The 18,538-nt window shown below is 41.3% G+C and overlaps 1 pseudogene; it reads right to left on the bottom strand.

Moving 5' to 3' along the window:
- The window catches only part of LOC149990128 (CLIP-associating protein 1 pseudogene), a 37,277-nt pseudogene extending 19,609 nt beyond the window's left edge, over window positions 1-17,668 (bottom strand).
- Between the last annotated feature and the right edge of the window lie 870 nt (window positions 17,669-18,538).

Below are 18,538 nucleotides of genomic sequence, written 5' to 3'. Positions count from 1 at the left end.
GTATAAAAGCTCAAATCTCTTTACATTTATATTAATACGGGCTAGTTGGCTAACGATAGCAGGATAGAGTGGGGGATACTTTCTGAGGGTGTGGGTCTCCTGCCTGGGCTGTGTGTTTATGTCTTTAACAGCATATCCACAAAAGAACTCAAGACAAAGCAGATAGAGTGACTCTCAACCAAGTAGCCAGAAGGAAGATCCTATCAAAGAACATCTGAAATATAACCGAACAGCATAAACAAACGACATAAAGGGTAACTCAAGACCATCAGGCTCAGGATATCAAAGAGACTGCACCACTGAAACTCCCAGACCTTCGATAAAGAATATTACACCACAAAGGAGGGAAGTCAAAGCAGACTACCCCCCCCAATAAATAAATAAATAAATAAATAAATAAATAAAAACAAAAAGAATCCAACATGGTAAGACGCAAAAATAACCCCTCAATGAAAAGAAAAGAGGAATCCTCAGAAAGAGAGATAGACGAAATAGACATAGCCCAAATGTCAGACATGGAATTCAAAACAATGGTGGTAAAGAAGCTCAATATACTCGACATCCTTAAAATCAACTATGACAACCTTCAAGGAAGTTACCAGCAGCTCCAAGAAAATTACAGGGAACTTGCAGAGAACTACACCAGCATAAAAAAAGACATAGAAATCGTTAACAAGAACCAGGAAGAACTTAAGAATACAATCTCTGAACTGAAAAACACAGTAGAATCAGTCAAAAGCAGACTAAACGAAGCAGAGGATCGGATTAGTGAGTTAGAAGATAATGTAGAGAAAAACTCCCAGACAATACAGCAAAATGAAAAACGATTGAAAAAATATGAACAAGATGTAAGGGAATTACAGGATAGCATTAGGAAAAATAATTTAAAGATCATCGGAATACGAGAGGAAGAAGAAAAGGAACATGGAATTGAAAATCTGATAGGAGAAATAGTGACAGAAAATTTTCCGAACCTGATGAGAGGAAAAGCTATGCAAGTCCAAGAAGCACTGAGAGTTCCAATCAAGAGGAACCCCCAAAAACCCACTCCAAGGCACATCATAGTTAAAATGGCAACATTCCAAGACAAAGAGAGAATCCTAAAAGCAGCAAGAGAAAAGCAGCAAATAACATACAAGGGAGCTCCGATAAGGCTATCAACTGATTTCTCAAAAGAAACATTACAAGCCAGAAGGGAATGGTCAAAAATATTTCAAGCAATGAAAAACAAAGGCCTACAACCAAGAATACTCTACCCAGCAAGGCTCTCATTCAAAATAGAAGGTGAGATAAGGAGTTTCTCAGACAAAGGAAGACTGAAAGAATACATCTCCACCAAACCAGCATTGCAGGAGATGCTAAAGGGACTGTTCTAAGAAAAAAGAAGGAAAAAACAAGAGAGGAGAGGAACAGAGGTACAAAGGGAAATGAATAAATACACGTCAATAATAACCTTAAATGTAAATGGATTAAATGCTCCAATTAAAATACATAGGGTAACGGAATGAATAAGAAAACAGGACCCACATATTTGCTGTCTACAAGAAACACACCTCAAAACAAAAGATTTACACAGACTGAAAGTAAAGGGATATAAAAAAATATTCCAAGCAAACGGACCAGAAAAAAAAGCCGGGGTAGCAGTTCTCATATCAGACAAAATGGATTTCAAAGCAAGGACAATAAAAAGAGACAAAGAAGGACATTTCATAATACTTAAAGGAAAAATCCATCAAGAAGATATGACTTTGATAAACATATATGCACCCAACATAGGAGCACCCAAATACATAAAGCAAATACTAGAAGACCACAAAAAGGATATCAACAACAACACACTCATAGTAGGGGACTTCAACACTCCATTATCAACAATAGACAGATCATCAAAGCAAAGAAACACCAAGGATATACAGGCATTGAACAACACACTAAACCACATGGATCTAACTGATATATATAGAACTTTTCACCCCAAAGAAGCAAAATATACATTCTTTTCAAGTGCACATGGGACATTTTCAAAGATAGACCACATGATAGGTCACAAAACAAGCCTCAACAAATTCAAGAAAATTGAAATCATATCAAGCATCTTTTCAGATCACAATGCCTTGAAACTAGAAATCAACCTCAGAGGAAAAAATCAAAGACACCCAAACTCATGGAGATTGAATAACATGCTATTAAATAATGAATGGGTTAACAATGACATCAAAGAAGCAATCAAGAAATTTCTAGAAACTAATGATAATGAGCACACAACAACCCAAAACCTGTGGGACACAGCAAAAGCAGTCCTGAGAGGGAAGTTTATAGCAATACAGGCATATCTGAAAAGGCTAGAAGAATCTCAAATAAAAAACCTAACCACAATGCTACAAGAACTAGAACAACAACAACAAACAAAGCCTAGGGCAAGAAGAAGGAATGAAATCATCAAGATCAGAGCAGAACTAAATGACATAGAGACTAAACAAACAATTCAAAAGATCAACGAAACTAGGAGCTGGTTCTTTGAAAAAATCAACAAAATCGACAAGCCTCTAGCCAGTCTAATCAAGAAAAAAAGAGAGAAGACACAAATAAACAAAATCAGAAATGAAAGAGGAGAAATCACGACTGATACCTCAGAAATACAAATGATAGTTAGAAATTACTTCAGACAACTGTATGACAAGAAATTTGACAATCTAGAAGAAATGGACAAATTTCTAGAAACATACAACCTTCCAAAACTGAATCAAGAAGAAGTGGAAAGTCTCAACAGACCAATAACAAAGAAGGAAATTGAAACAGTAATCCAAAATCTCCCGGCACACAAAAGCCCTGGACCAGATGGCTTCACAGGCGAATTCTACAAAACATTCAGGGAAGAACTAACTCCTATCCTCCTCAAACTGTTCCAAAAAATCCAAGAAGAAGGGAAAATCCCAAACTCTTTCTATGAAGCCAGTATTATCCTAATCCCCAAACCAGGTCAAGACACAACAAAGAAAGAAAACTACAGGCCAATATCACTGATGAACATCGATGCTAAAATCCTCAATAAAATATTGGCAAACAGGATCCAGCAACACATCAAAAAGATCATACATCATGATCAAGTGGGCTTCATTCCAGGGATGCAAGGATGGTTTAATATTCGCAAATCAATAAATATAATACATCACCTAAACAGAATGAAAGACAAAAATCACATGATCATATCAATAGATGCAGAAAAAGCATTTGATAAAGTTCAACACCCATTTATGATGAAAACACTCAGCAAAATGGGAATAAAGGGAGCATATCTTAACATAATTAAGGCTATATATGAGAAGCCTGAGGCCAACATCATACTCAATGGACAAAAACTGAAAGCATTCCCCCTGAACTCAGGAACGAGACAAGGTTGTCCACTCTCTCCACTCCTTTTCAACATAGTGTTGGAAGTCCAAGCCACAGCAATCAGACAAGAAAAAGAAATAAAAGGAATCCAAATTGGGAAAGAGGAAGTGAAACTTTCATTATATGCAGATGATATGATAGTATACCTAGAAAATCCTATAAACTCCACTAAAAGACTACTCAATATAATAAGTGAATTTGGCAAAATCGCAGGGTACAAAATAAATATACAGAAATCTAAGGCATTTCTGTACACCAACAATAAAATAGCAGAGACAGAGACAAAAAAGAAAATACCATTTACTATAGCAACAAGAAAAATAATGTACCTAGGAGTAAACTTAACCAAAGAGATAAAAGACCTGTACTCTGAAAATTACATAACATTGAAGAAAGAAATTAAGGAAGAAACAAATAAATGGAAGCAAATACCATGTTCTTGGATGGGAAGAATCAACATCATCAAAATGGCCATACTACCCAAAGCAATTTACAAATTCAATGCAATCCCTATTAAAATACCAATGACATATTTCACAGACCTAGAACAAATACTCCATAAATTCATATGGAACCAAAAAAGACCCCGAATAGCAAAAGCAATCTTGAGACAGAAGAACACAGCAGGAGGAATCACAACACCAGATATCAAACAATACTACAAAGTCACTGTAATCAAAACAGTATGGTACTGGCATAAGAACAGACATATAGATCAGTGGAACAGAATAGAGAGTCCAGAAATAAACCCAGGCCTCTATGGTCAACTAATCTTCGATAAAGGAGGAAGGAACATAAAATGGTGTGAGAAGAGCCTCTTTAACAAATGGTGCTGGGAGAACTGGATAGGGACCTGCAAAAAAAATGAAACTAGACCACCAACTTACACCACACACGAGAATAAACTCAAGATGGATCAAAGACTTAAATGTAAGCCGTGACACCATAAAAGTCCTAGAGGAAAACATAGGCAAGAAAATATCAGATATCTCACGTAACAATCTCTTCACGGATACATCTCCTAAAGCAAGAGAAATAAAGGAAAAAATAAATAAATGGGATTACATCAAACTGAAGAGTTTCTGCTCAGCAAAAGAAAACATCAGCAAAATGAAAAGGAAACCAACCATATGGGAAAACATATTTGCCAATGACATCACAGACAGGGGACTGATTTCCAAAATATATAAAGAGCTGATACGACTCAACATCAAGAAAACAAACAACCCAATTAAAAAATGGGCAAGGGACCTGAACAAACACTTCTCTGAAGAGGACATACAGAAGGTCCATAGACACATGAAAAAATGCTCAACATCATTAGCCATCAGGGAGATGCAAATAAAAGCCACAATGAGATACCACCTTACACCAGTCAGAATGGCCATCATCAACAAATCAACAAGCAACAAGTGCTGGCGAGGATGTGGAGAAACGGGAACCCTACTGCACTGTTGGTGGGAATGCAGACTGGTGCAGCCACTATGGAGAACAGTATGGAATTACCTCAAAAGATTAAAAATGGAACTGCCTTTTGAACCAGCGACTCCACTACTAGGATTATACCCGAAGAATCTTGAAACACCAATTCAAAAGAACTTATGCACTCCTATGTTCATAGCAGCACTGTTTACAATAGCTAAGTGCTGGAAACAACCTAAGTGCCCATCTGTAGATGAGTGGATCAAAAAACTGTGGTACATTTGCACAATGGAATACTATGTAGCAGAAAGAAAGAAGGAACTTCTACCATTTGCAACAACATGGATGGAACTAGAGAGAATTATGCTTAGTGAAATAAGCCAGGCAAAGAAAGAAAAATACCATATGATATCACCTAATACAGGAAACTAAAGAACAACAGAAACAAAGGAACTAAATAGAACAAAGAGCAGAATAGCAGTCAATAGGGGGGAGGGGAGAGGGAGAGAAGGGGGATAAGTAAGGGAAGGGTTTAATTAAAGAGCCTGTATAAAAGACTCATGGACATAGACAACGGGGAGGGATATGATTGCGGGAGAGGGGGTGGGCTGGGTGGGGGAGAGAAATTGGGGGAAAAGGGGACAACTGTAATTGAAAAACCAAAAAAAAAAAAAAAGAACACATGCTGAATAAGTTTTCTTTAAACACAGAATGAGTCAATATTCTGTTGGAACACAGGTTTAGTGTGTGTTCTGTTAGAGCAAAGGCTCAGTGGGTATTCTGTTAGAACAGAGGCTGAGTGAGTATTCTTTGAACTCCTACTGAGTATATATTCTGTTGAAACAGAGGCTGAGTGAATATTCTGTTCGAACACAGGCTGAATGAGTATTCTATTCAAACACAGGCTGTGTGAGTATTCTTTGAAAAAGATGCGGTCCATATTCTGTTAGAACACAGGCTGAGTGAGTATTCTTTAAACATAGACTGAGTCAATATTCTATTAGAACACAGTCAGAGTGAGTATTTTTTAATCACGGACTGAGTCCATATTCTGTAAGAACACAAACTGAGGGAGTATTCTTTGAAAATAATCTGAGTCCATATTCTGTAAGAACACAGACTGAGTAGGTATTCTTTAAATGTAGACTGCGTCCATATTCTGTTAGAACAGAGGCTGAGTGAGTGTTCTTTAAATATAGACTGAGTCCATATTTTGTTAGAACACAGGTAACAGAGAACTGGTGAGCAACTTGCCCGGCCTCATAGACAAGTCACTCCGGGTGAAGGCAGAAGACAGGTAACAAAGAAAAGGAGAGCCATTTGCTCGGCCTGGTAGACACGCCCCCCGTGGTGAAGGTAAAAAGTAGGTAACAAAGGACATGTGAGCAGCTTGCTCGGTCTTGTAGACACGTACCCCCGGGGTAAAGGCAGAAGACAGGTAACAAAGAACAGGTGAGCAGCTTGCTTGGCGAGGTGAACGCGCCCCCCGGGGTGTAGACAGAAACAGGGAACCAAGAACAGCATAGCCACTTGCTCGGCCAGGCAGAGAGGCCGCTGAGTTGAAGAGAGAGGACAGGTAACAAAGAACAGGTGTGCAGGTTGCTCGGCCTGATAGACACGCCCCCCGGGGTGAAGGCAGAAGAGAGGTAACAGAGAACAGGTGAGCAGCTTGCGCGGCCTCATAGACAAGCCACCCCGGGTGAAGGCAGAAGACAGGTAACAAAGAACAGGTGAGCAGCTTGCTTGGTGAGGTGAACGCGCCCCTCGGGGTGTAGACAGAAACAGGGAACCAAGAACAGGAGAGCCACTTGCTCGGCCTGGCAAACAGGCCGCTGGGTTGAAGAGAGAGGACAGGTAACAAACAACAGGTGTGCAGGTTGCTCGGCCTGATAGACACGCCCCCCGGGGTGAAGGCAGAAGACAGGTAAGAGAGAACAGCTGAGCAGCTTGCTCGGCCTGGCAGACGGGCCGCTGGATTGAAGGCAAAAGAAAATTAACAAAGAATATTCTGTTAGAACATGGACTGACTGAGTATTCTGTTAGAACTCAGGCTGAGTGAGTATTCTTTAAACATAGACTGAGTCCATATTCTGTTGAAACACAGGTTGAATGACTATTCTCTTAGGACATTGGCTAGGTGAGTATTCTTTAAACAGAGACTGAGTCCATATGGTGTTGAAACACAGGCTGAGTGTGTATTCTGTTAGAACACAGGCTGAGTGTGTATTCTGTTAGAACAGAGGCTGAGTGAGTATTCTATGAACTCAGACTGAGTCCATATTCTGTTGGAACACAGTCAGAGTGAGTATTTTTTAATCATGGACTGAGTCCATATTCTGCAAGAACACAAACTGAGTGAGTATTCTTTGAAAATAATCTGAGTCCATATTCTCTTAGAACACTGGCTGAGTGGCTACTCTTTAAACCTACACTGAGCCCATAATCTGTTAGAATACAGGCTGAGTGAGTATTCTGTTCAAACACAGGCTGTGTGAGTATTGTTTGAAAAAGATGGGGTCCATATTCTGTTAAAACACAGGCTGACTGAGTGCTCTGTTAGAACACAGGCTGAGTGGGTATTATTTAAACATAAACTGAGTCCATACTCTGTTAAAAGACAGGCTAAGTGGGTATTCTTTAAACATAGACTGAGTCCATATTGTGTTGGAACACAGGTTGAATGACTATTCTCTTAAAACATTGGCTAGGTGAGTATTCTTTAAACAGAGACTGAGTCCATATGGTGTTGAAACACAGGCTGAGTGTGTATTCTGTTAGAACCCAGGCTGAGTGTGTATTCTGTTAGAACAGAGGCTGAGTGAGTATTCTTTGAACTCAGACTGAGTATATATTCTGTTGAAACACAGGCTGAGTGAATATTCTGTTAGAACACAGGCTGAATGAGTATTCTGTGAGAACACAGGCTGAGTGAGTATTCTTTGAAAATAATCTGAGTTCATATTCTCTTAGAACACTGGCTGAGTGGCTACTCTTTAAACCTCGACTGAGCCCATAATCTGTTAGAACAGACGCTGAGTGAGTATTCTGTTCAAACACAGGCTGTGTGAGAATTGTTTGAAAAAGATGGGGTCCATATTCTGTTAGAACACAGGCTGAGTGAGTATTCTTTAAACATAGACGGAGTCAATATTCTATTAGAACACAGTCAGAATGAGTATTTTTTAATCATCGACTGAGTCCATATTCTGTAAGAACACAAACTGAGTGAGAATTCTTTGAAAATAATCTGAGTCCATATTCTGTAAGAACACAGACTGAGTAGGTATTTTTTAAACGTAGAGTGAGTCCATATTCTGTTAGAACAATAGCTTAGTGGGTACTTTTTAAACAAAGACTGAGTCCATATTCTATTGAAATTCAGGCTGGTTGATTATTCCCTTAGAACAGAGGCTAAGTGTTCTTTAAACATAGACTGTGTCCATATTTTGTTAGAACACAGGTAACAGAGAACAGGTGAGCAGCTTGCGCGGCCTCATAGACAAGCCACCCCGGGTGAAGGCAGAAGACAGGTAACAAAGAACAGGTGAGCAGCTTGCTTGGCGAGGTGAACGCGCCCCTCGGGGTGTAGAGAGAAACAGGGAACCAAGAACAGGAGAGCCACTTGCTCGGCCTGGCAGACAGACTGCTGGGTTGAAGAGAGAGGACAGGTAATAAAGAACAGGTGAGCAGGTTGCTCGGCCTGGTAGACACGCCCCCCGGGGTGAAGGCAGAAGACAGGTAAGAGAGAACAGCTGAGCAGCTTGCTCGGCCTGGCAGACGGGCCGCTGGATTGAAGGGAAAAGACAATTAACAAAGAATATTATGTTAGAATATGGACTGACTGGGTATTCTGTTAGAACTCAGGCTGAGTGAGTATTCTTTAACCACAGACTGATTCCATATTCTGTTAGAACACTGGCTGAGTGTGTATTCTTTTCAAACACAGGCTGTGTGAGTATTCTTTTAAATAAGTGGGGTCCATATTCTGTGAGAACACTGGCTGAGTTAGTATTCTTTAAACATAGACTGAGTCAATATTCTATTAGAACACAGTCAGAGTGAGTATTCTTTAAACATGGACTGAGTCCATACTCTGTAAGAACACAGACTGAGTAGATATTCTTTAAACGTAGACTGAGTCCATATTCTGTTAGAACAAAGGTTGAGTGAGTATATTCTTAGAATACAAGCTGAGTGAATAATTTTTAAAGTTAGGCTGAGTTTATGTTCTGTTATAACACAGGCTGACTGAGTGCTCTGTTAGAGCACAGGCTGAGTGGGTATTATTTAAACATAAACTGAGTCCATATTCTGCTAAAACACAGACTGAGTGGGTATTCTTTAAACATAAACTGAGTCCATATTCTGTTGGAACACAGGTTGAATGACTGTTCTGTTAGAACATTGGCTAGGTGTGTATTCTTTAAACACCGAATGTGTCCATATGGTGTTGAAACACAGGCTGAGTGTGTATTCTGTTAGAACACAGGCTGAGTGTGTATTCTGTTAGAACAGAGGCTGAGTGAGTATTATTGAAACATAGACTGAGTCCATACTCTCTTACAACCCAGTATGAGTTAGTAGTTTTTAAACATAGACTGAGTCCATATTATGTTGGAACACAGGCTGAGTGAGTATTCTGTTAGAACACATGCTGAGTGAGCATTTTGTTAGAACTCAGGCTGTGTTTGTATTCTGTTAGAACACAGGCTGAGTGGGTATTCTATTAGAACACAGGCGAAGTTAGTATTCTTTAAACATAGACTAAGTCCATATTATGTTGGAACACTGGCTGAGTGACTATTCTGTTAGAACATTGGCTACATGAGTATTCTTTAAACATAGACTGAGTCCATATTCTGTTGGAACACAGGCTGAGTGTGTATTCTGTTACAACACAGGCTTAGTGGGTATTCTCTTAGAACTCAGGCCGATTTAGTATTTTTTAAACATAGACTGTGTCCATATTATGTTGGAACACAGGCTGAATGACTATTCTGTTAGAACAATAGCTTGGTGAGTATTCTTAAACACAGACTGAGTCAATAATCTGTTAGAACACATTCTGAGTGAGCATTTTTTTAGAACTGAGGCTGAGTGTGTATTCTGTTAGAACACAGGCTGAATGAGTTTTCTTTAAACAGAGATTGTGTCCATATTCTGCAGGAATACAGGCTGAGTGAACATTCTTCAAATATACACGGAGTTAATATTTTGTTAGAACACGGGCTGAGTGAGTAATTTTTAAACATAAACTGAGTCCAGGTTTGTTAGAACAGAGGCTGAGTGAGTATTCTTTGGAAATAATCTGAGTCCATATTCTCTTAGAACACTGGCTGAGTGGGTACCCTTTAAACCTAGACTGATTCCATATTCTGTTAGAACACTGGCTGAGTGTGTATTCTTTTCAAACACGGGCTGTGTGAGTATTCTTTGAAATAGATGGGGTCCATATTCTGTGAGAACACAGGCTGAGTGAGTATTCTTTAAACATAGACTGTGTCAATATTCTATTAGAACACAGTCAGAGTGAGTATTCTTTAAACATGTACTGAGTCCATACTCTGTAAAAACACAGACTGAGTAGGTATTCTTTAAACGTAGACTGAGTCCATATTCTGTTGGAACAAAAGCTGAGTGGGTACTTTTTAAACAAAGACTGAGTGCATATTCTATTGAAATTCATGCTGGTTGATTATTCCCTTAGAACAGAGGCTGAGTGAATGTTCTTTAAACATAGACTGAGTCCATATTTTGTTAGAACACAGGTAACAGAGAACAGGTGAGCAGCTTGCGCGGCCTCATAGAGAAGCCACCCTGTGTGAAGGCAGAAGACAGGTAACAAAGGACAAGAGAGCCCTTTGCTCAGCCTGGTAGACACGCCCCCCGTGCTGAAGGTAAAAGATAGGTAACAAAGAACATATGAGCAGCTTGCACGGGCTGGTAGACACGTACCCCTGGGGTAAAGGCAAAAGACAGGTAAAAAAAGAACAGGTGAGCAGCTCGCTTGGCGAGGTGAACGCGCCCCCCGGGTGTTGACAAAAACAGGGAACCAAGAACAGGAGAGCCACTTGCTCGGCCAGGCAGACAGGGCGCTGGGTTGAAGAGAGACGACAGGTAATAAAGAACAGGCGAGCAGGTTGCTCGGCCTGGTAGACATGCACCCCGGTGTGAAGACAGAAGACAGGTAACAGAGAACATGTGAGCAGCTTGCTCAGCCTGGCAGACGGGCCGCTGGGTTGAAGGGAAAAGACAATTAACAAAGAATATTCTGTTAGAACATGGACTGACTGAGTATTCTGTTAGAACTCAGGCTGAGTGAGTATTCTTTAAACATAGACTGAGTCCATATTCTGTTAGAACACAGACGAGGTCAGAATTCTTTAAACAGAGAATGATTCCATATTCTGTTGGAACACAGGCTGAGTGAGTATTCTGTTAGAACAAAGGCTGAGTGTGTATTCTTTAAACAGAGACTGATTCCATATTCTGTTGGAATACAGGCTCAGTGCGTATTCGGTTAGAACACACGCTGAGTGGGTATTTTATTAAACATAGACAGAGTCCGTATCCTGTTGGAACAGAGGTTAGTGAATATTCTGTTAGAACACAGGCTGAGTGATTATTTTTTAAACATAGGATTAGTCCATATTCTGTTAGAACACAGGCTGATTGAGTATTCTGTTAGAACACAGGCTGAGTGAGTATTCTTTGAAATAATCTGAATCCATATTCTCTTAGTACACTGGCTGAGTGGGTACCCTTTAAACCTAGACTGAGTCCGTATTCTGTTAGAACACTGACTGAGTGTGTATTCTTTTCAAACACAGGCTGTGTGAGTATTCTTTGAAATAGATGGGGTCCATATTCTGTTAGAACACAGGCTGAGTTCGTATTCTTTAAACAGAGACTGAGTCAACATTCTAATAGAACACAGTCAGAGTGAGTGTTCTTTAAAGATAGACTGAGTCCATATTTTGTTGGAACACAGGTTGAATGACTATTCTGTTAGAACATTGGCTAGGTGAGTATTCCTTAAACAGAGAATGAGTCCATATTCTTTAAACATAGACTGAGTCCATATTCTGTTAGAACACAGACGAGGTCAGAATTCTTTAAACAGAGAATGATTCCATATTCTGTTGGAACACAGGCTGAGTGAGTATTCTGTTAGAACAAAGGCTGAGTGTGTATTCTTTAAACAGAGACTGATTCCATATTCTGTTGGAATACAGGCTCAGTGCGTATTCGGTTAGAACACACGCTGAGTGGGTATTTTATTAAACATAGACAGAGTCCGTATCCTGTTGGAACAGAGGTTAGTGAATATTCTGTTAGAACACAGGCTGAGTGTGTATTCTGATAGAACAGCGGATGAGTGGGTATTCTGTTAGAACACAGGCTGAGTGATTATTTTTTAAACAAATTTTTGAAACACAGGCTGAGTGTGTATTCTGTTAGAACACAGGCTGAGTGTGTATTCTGTTAGAACAGAGGCTGAGTGAGTATTATTGAAACATAGACTGAGTCCGTACTCTCTTACAACCCACTCTGACTTAGTAGTTTTTAAACATAGACTGAGTCCATATTATGTTGGAACACAGGCTGAGTGAGTATTCTGTTAGAACACATACTGAGTGAGCATTTTGTTAGAACTCAGGCTGTGTTTGTATTCTGTTAGAACACAGGCTGAGTGGGTATTCTGTTAGAACACAGGCTGAATGAGTTTTCTTTAAACAGAGATTGAGTCCATATTCTGTTGGAACACAGGCTGAGTGAGCATTCTTCAAACATACACGGAATTATTATTTTGTTAGAACACAGACTAATTTTTAAACATAAACTGAGTCCAGATTTTGTTACAATAGAGGCTAAGTGAGTATTTTTTGAACTCAGACTGAGTCCATATTCTGTTAAAACGCAGGCTGAGTGAATATTCTGTTAGAACACAGGCTGAGTTAGTATTCTTTGAAAATAATCTGAGTCCATATTCTGTTAAAATACAGGCTGAGTGAATATTCTTTAAATATAGAATGAGTGCAAATTGTGTTAGAACAGAGGCTGAGTGAGTATTTTTTGAACTCAGACTGAGTCCATATTCTGTTTAAACACAGGCTCAGTGAATATTCTGTTAGAACACAGGCTGAATGAGTATTCTGTTAGAACACAGGGTGAGTGAGTATTCTTTGAAAATAATCTGAGTCCATATTCTCTTAGAACACTGGCTGAGTGAGTACTCTTTAAACCTAGACTGAGCCCATATTCTGTTAGAACACAGGCTGAGTGAGTATTTTTTTCACATAGACTGAGTCCATATTCTGTTAGAGCAAAAGTTGAGTGGGTATTTTTTAAACACATACTGAGTCCATATTCTGTTGAAATTCAGGCTGGTTGATTATTCCCTTAGAACAGATGCTGAGTGAGTGTTCTTTAAATATAGACTGAGTCCGTAATTTGTTAGAACACAGGTAACAGAGAACAGGTGAGTAGCTTTCGCTGCCTCATAGACAAGCCACCGGGGTTAAGGCAGAAGACAGGTAACAAACAACAGGAGAGCCGTTTGCTCGGCCTGGTAGACACGCCCCCCGTTGTGAAGGCAAAAGATAGGTAACAGAGAACGTGTGAGCATCTTGATCGGGCTGGTAGACACATCCCCCGGGGTAAAGGCAGAAGACAGATAACAAAGAACAGGTGAGCAGCTTGCTCGGTGATGTGAACACGCCCCACGGGGTGTAGACAGAAACAGGTAACCAAGAACAGGAGAGCCACTTGCTCGGCCTGGCAGACAGGCCGCTGGTTTGAAGAGAGAGGACAGGTAATAAAGAACAGGTGAGCAGTTTCCTCGGCCTGGTAGACACGCCCCCCGGCGTGAAGGCAGAAGACAGGTAACAGAGAACAGGTGAGCAGTTTGCTCGGACTGGAAGACAGGCCTCTGGAGTGCAGGGAAAAGAAAATTAACAAAGAATATTCTGTTAGAACACGGACTGACTGAGTATTCTGTTAGAACACAGGATGAGTGAGTATTTTTGAAACAGAGACATTTTTTATTCTGGTGGAACACATGTTGAATGACTATTCTGTTTGAACATTGGCTAGGTGAGTATTCTTTAAACAGAGAATGAGTCCATATTGTGGTCAAACACAGGTTGAGTGTGTATTCTGTTAAAACACAGGCTGAGTGAATATTCTGTTGGAACACAGGCTGAGTGAGTATTCTTTGAAAATAATCGGAGTCAATATTCTCTTAGAACACTGGCTGAGTGGGTACTCTTAAACCTAGACTGAGTCCATATTCTGTTAGAACACAGGCTGAGTGAGTATTCTGTTAGAACACAGGCTGAGTGACTATTCAGTTAGAACACAGGCTGTGTGAGTATTTTATTAAACATAGACAGAGTCAATATTCTGTTGGAACACAGGTGAGTGAATATTCTGTTAGAATACAGGCTGAGTGGGTACTCTTAAACCTAGACTGAGTCCATATTCTGTTGGAACACAGGTTGAATGACTATTCTGTTAGAACATTGGCTGTGTGAGTATTCTTTAAACAGAGAATGAGTCCATATTGTTTTGGAACACTGGCTGAGGTCATATTCTGTTAGAACACATGGTGAGTGAGTATTCTTTAAACATAGAATGAGTCCATAATCTGTTGGAACACAGGCTCAGTGAGTATTCGGTTAGAACACATTTTGCGTAAGTCTATTCTTAGAACACAAGCTGTGTGAGTATTCTTTAAACGTAGACTGAGTTCATGTTATGGTGGACCCGAGGCTGGGTGACTCTTCTGTTAGAACTCAGGCTCAGTTAGTATTCTGTTAGAACACAGGCTGATGCCAATTTGCGCTGCGTTTCTCACATCTGAACTCTTTGGTTCTGTTGTCCAGGTTATAATTCTAGAAACGGCAAGCCTGGTCTCACTAGAGTTTATAAAATCTGTTGGATCCATCTGCCTGGCAAGAGACTCAATGTACTTCAGGATTGCAACTTTGACCTTGAGGTTAGGAGTCTGAGTTTGATCCACAATAAATCTCATCAGAATGTTAAATTGTTGATCAAATGGAAAGGAGTCCCTTGTGACATCTAGAGCCTTCTGAACGTTTGCTTGCACAGATCCAAGTAAATCTGCTCCCATTTTCTTAAGTAATTTTCTGAGAAGAACAAAAAGCCAGTCCTGCAAGTCATGCTTATGAATTATTATAAAATCAACAAGAGTCTCCAAAAACATACTGAAAACTCTCCTGCTATGTGGGTCAGCAAACATTCGTGTGAAGATTTCACACAATCTTTTCAATTCTACTCGAATCAGCGTTCGTTAGCTCTTCAGTAAGTTCTGCAGGCCTAGAAGCCCTTCTTTCCTTTCTGACCAGTTTGAACTAGCACAGTGGTTGAGCACTTCTGCTACATCCTCTGTCTGCCGCAGATAATGGGGAATGCCACCATTCCTGGAACCATAGGAGCGCTTAGAGCAAACACTCGAGGCATCACTATTGGCATCATCATCAGAATACATCCCATACGGCTCATATCTCCTTCTCACAGGTTTCTTCTTGCTCCTGGAGTCTCCTAACAGCAAAGCATCAGCAACAGCAGCTTCCAGATCGGTACTTGTGCTTAAAACGTGCATGGCATTCACAGAACCAGGTATTCTTCCTGCCTGGCCAAGCCCAAACCGGTCTAATCCTATTCGGCTTGGACTTGTTTCTCGGCTACATCCCTGACTCCTGGGAATCTTGCTTCATTTTTCTGAAGAGGGTGCCACAGGTGGGCCTCTTGAGGATCCCCCAACAAGGCCACTATAACCACTTCCCAACAATTTCCCTGGGGAACTTGACCGGCTGCCAAGCTGGGACTGTGAAACCACTTTAGCACGACTGCGGCCTCGATTATCAGAAGGTATAGAGGCGACATTGGTGGCACTCCCAGAGTTTTGTCGTCTTGTGCGAATCCGACCTAAGGATGCATATGACCCTGGAGGTAAGGCCGCCGCAGAGCTGAAGGGTGTAGCGCCTGAAGCTGAGGAGACTTTGGATTTGGCACTGGCTGCTGCATTGACATCAATATCACTTTGAGACCGCTGAAGGGACCCAGTCGTTGATGCAGATTTGGTACTGACTCTGGAGGTGGTACTCCCAGTAGAACTTTTGGCAGAGAGAGGCTGGTTTAGACTTTCTTGAGAGCTAGAAGATGAGCGATCAGATTGTGGCAAAGACACGATGCTGTCTGAGTTCTTTAAATGGGACTGCAGGGCCTTCTGATAGGAGGACTCCAAGGTGTGGTATAGGTGCTCTGCTTCTCTGCTGAAGTGACTGTGGAAACCCCAGTAACACTTTCTGGCTTCTATTCTTGCTTCAGAATCAGCATCATGTATTCCCTTCTTTATTGTTTCGGCTAATACCGATATGTGTCGTTCCAGTGAATGTGTCTGCCATTCTTGTAAAAGTAAATCTAAAAATTCAAAACAGCGTCTTCTAACTGCAACAGACTTAGAGGTACAGTTGCTTGTTATGACAGGTATTAGCCTAGGGATGTGTGTGTGCCGAATGATTAACCTAACAGCTACAACACCAGAAGTGGCCATAATTTTGGCACTGTTTGGAATTAAATTAAAGATAGTTGGCATAATGGCTTCAGCTCCATGGTCAAATTTATTCCCCAGAACTGATGAGAGATGCCCCAATGTGATACAAGCCTCCCGCACTACCTGAGACCACAGATCCTTAGCAGATAGTTTAAAGGCTCCATCCAAAAGTCGCAAATGTTGAAAGAAGTTATCATACTCAGCAGCACCAGCCAAAAGTAAAGATCTAATCTTTTTTAGAGCATTTACTCTTTGCTCCCAATCATGCTTGTCATCAGATAATATTTCTCTAATCTTGTTTATGGATTCCTCAAGGTCTCGGCTGGAATAAATCTGAACTACAGGTACATCATCAAACGCTTTAATAAAATCCTCTTCATCAACAGCACCAGCTCCTTCTTTTGTGGCTGAAGACTTGGATCCAAGGGTGGATGATCCAAGCCGACGGGTGGTCCCCATTCCAATATTCTTCCTTGAGGTTGGTGGAGCTTTGGATGATGTAGAACTAGCAGAGGAAGGTCTGTTACCACCTACAGAATCTTCATCATCAAAATTTTTATCATTCGCAGATTGTATCATGTTTCCAGGTTTTTGGACTTCATCAAATTCTGTAAATATCACATCCAACCGGGACTGCGGCAACCCTTTTTCACTGAGGTCTGCCCTCACACGCTCTCCTACGTGTCTGTAAGTCTCCACTAAGCTGTTTATTGCTGCATCTCGGACCTGGCTATTTGGATCTCCAAGCAAGTTACATATATGTGGCACAATCTTGGTTAGTGTCAAAGTATGTGCTCCAGAGGCATTGAGTGTAGCAACAAGGCAGACATATGTGCCTTCCCGAGTCCTGAAATTCTTGTGCTTGAAGCCTCCCAGCATTCGTTCCCACACATACTGGGGACTAGCAGCTTGATCCATGATCTTGAGCAGCAGAGTCTGGTCTTGCTCCCTCACGGAGTCTTTAGCATCTCCCAGTCTGTCTATTAAACTTGGCAGCACTGTGCCGATCTGCGCCTTGAACTGATCCTGCAGCCGGGTGACCAGCGCAGACAGCATGTCCATCCCCAGAAGAACCCCCTTGTAATTGCTAGAGTTCACCCAAGAGGTAGCAAGCCCATCCACAAGTTTATCTCACATGGTCTGGTCATGCTCAAGGCCAGCAGACTTCTGTTTGTCTGAGAAATAGTCTATAAGTTCTTGGCCAACCTGCAGTTGCTTCCCCACATCCTTCTGCAACACCTGTGCCAGGCAGGACTGCATGTGAGGCTCCATGGTGAAATTCAAATCCAGATCCAGCAAAAGTTAGAGGGCAGTCAGGGCGCCACCCTCCCGGTAAATGTACCCAGGAGGTCGTCTCTCTGTTCGCTGAAGGTTATTAAGAGCCTGTGTTTCAAAGATGCAATCCGGGGAGTGGCCCCTTGGCCTCAGTCAAACTGCTGCCTGCCACTAAGGAGATTCGCATGCCGCCGCCACCTCACAGGGAGAGAGGCCACGCCCGCCACCCTCGGAGTCCTGACAGCTGCAGCTCCCTGGCCACTTCCTTGCAAGGCTCCTGTCCGCCTGAGACAACAGGACACAAAAAGCAAAGCACCCCATGTTGGGTTTGCCTCCTCTGTTTACCTGACTGTCCAGAGCCCACAGAAACCCACCTGCACCCACCGCTGCGGCTGGATCATCTGGCTCCTCTTCTTCAAGCTGCTGCCTTCCCTCGGGGCCATAGTGTCCTGCAGGCTGAGGGCAAGGCGTGCGCAGGTCCTCAGTACACCGTGTGCGCCCGGGCCTAGTGCCCGTCACGCGCTTACCAACACCCTGTGCAGGCAATGCAACAGACTTTTTTCTCATCTTTTTCTTTTCCCACTGCCCTTTATTTATCAAACATAATACACATCAAAGAACAGCAAATAAAACCTTTGTAGATCCTACAGGACTTTGCTAACAATGATATTTGAAAAATAAAAAAAAATGATCTAAAAAAAAAAAGAAAAGAACACAAGCTGAGTGAGTATTCAGTTAGAACACAGGCTGAGAGGGTACTATTTAGATATAAACTGAGCTCATATTCTGTTAAAAAACATGCTGAGTAAGTATTCTTTAAACACAGATTGAGTGCATATTCTGTTATAACACAGGAGGAGGGAGTAT

The sequence above is a fragment of the Furipterus horrens genome, unplaced genomic scaffold, assembly GCF_987537825.1.
Source record: "Furipterus horrens unplaced genomic scaffold, mFurHor1.1.pri manual_scaffold_24, whole genome shotgun sequence".
In the NCBI taxonomy this organism is placed as follows: domain Eukaryota; kingdom Metazoa; phylum Chordata; class Mammalia; order Chiroptera; family Furipteridae; genus Furipterus; species Furipterus horrens.
This window is presented reverse-complemented; position numbering and strand designations above follow the sequence as displayed.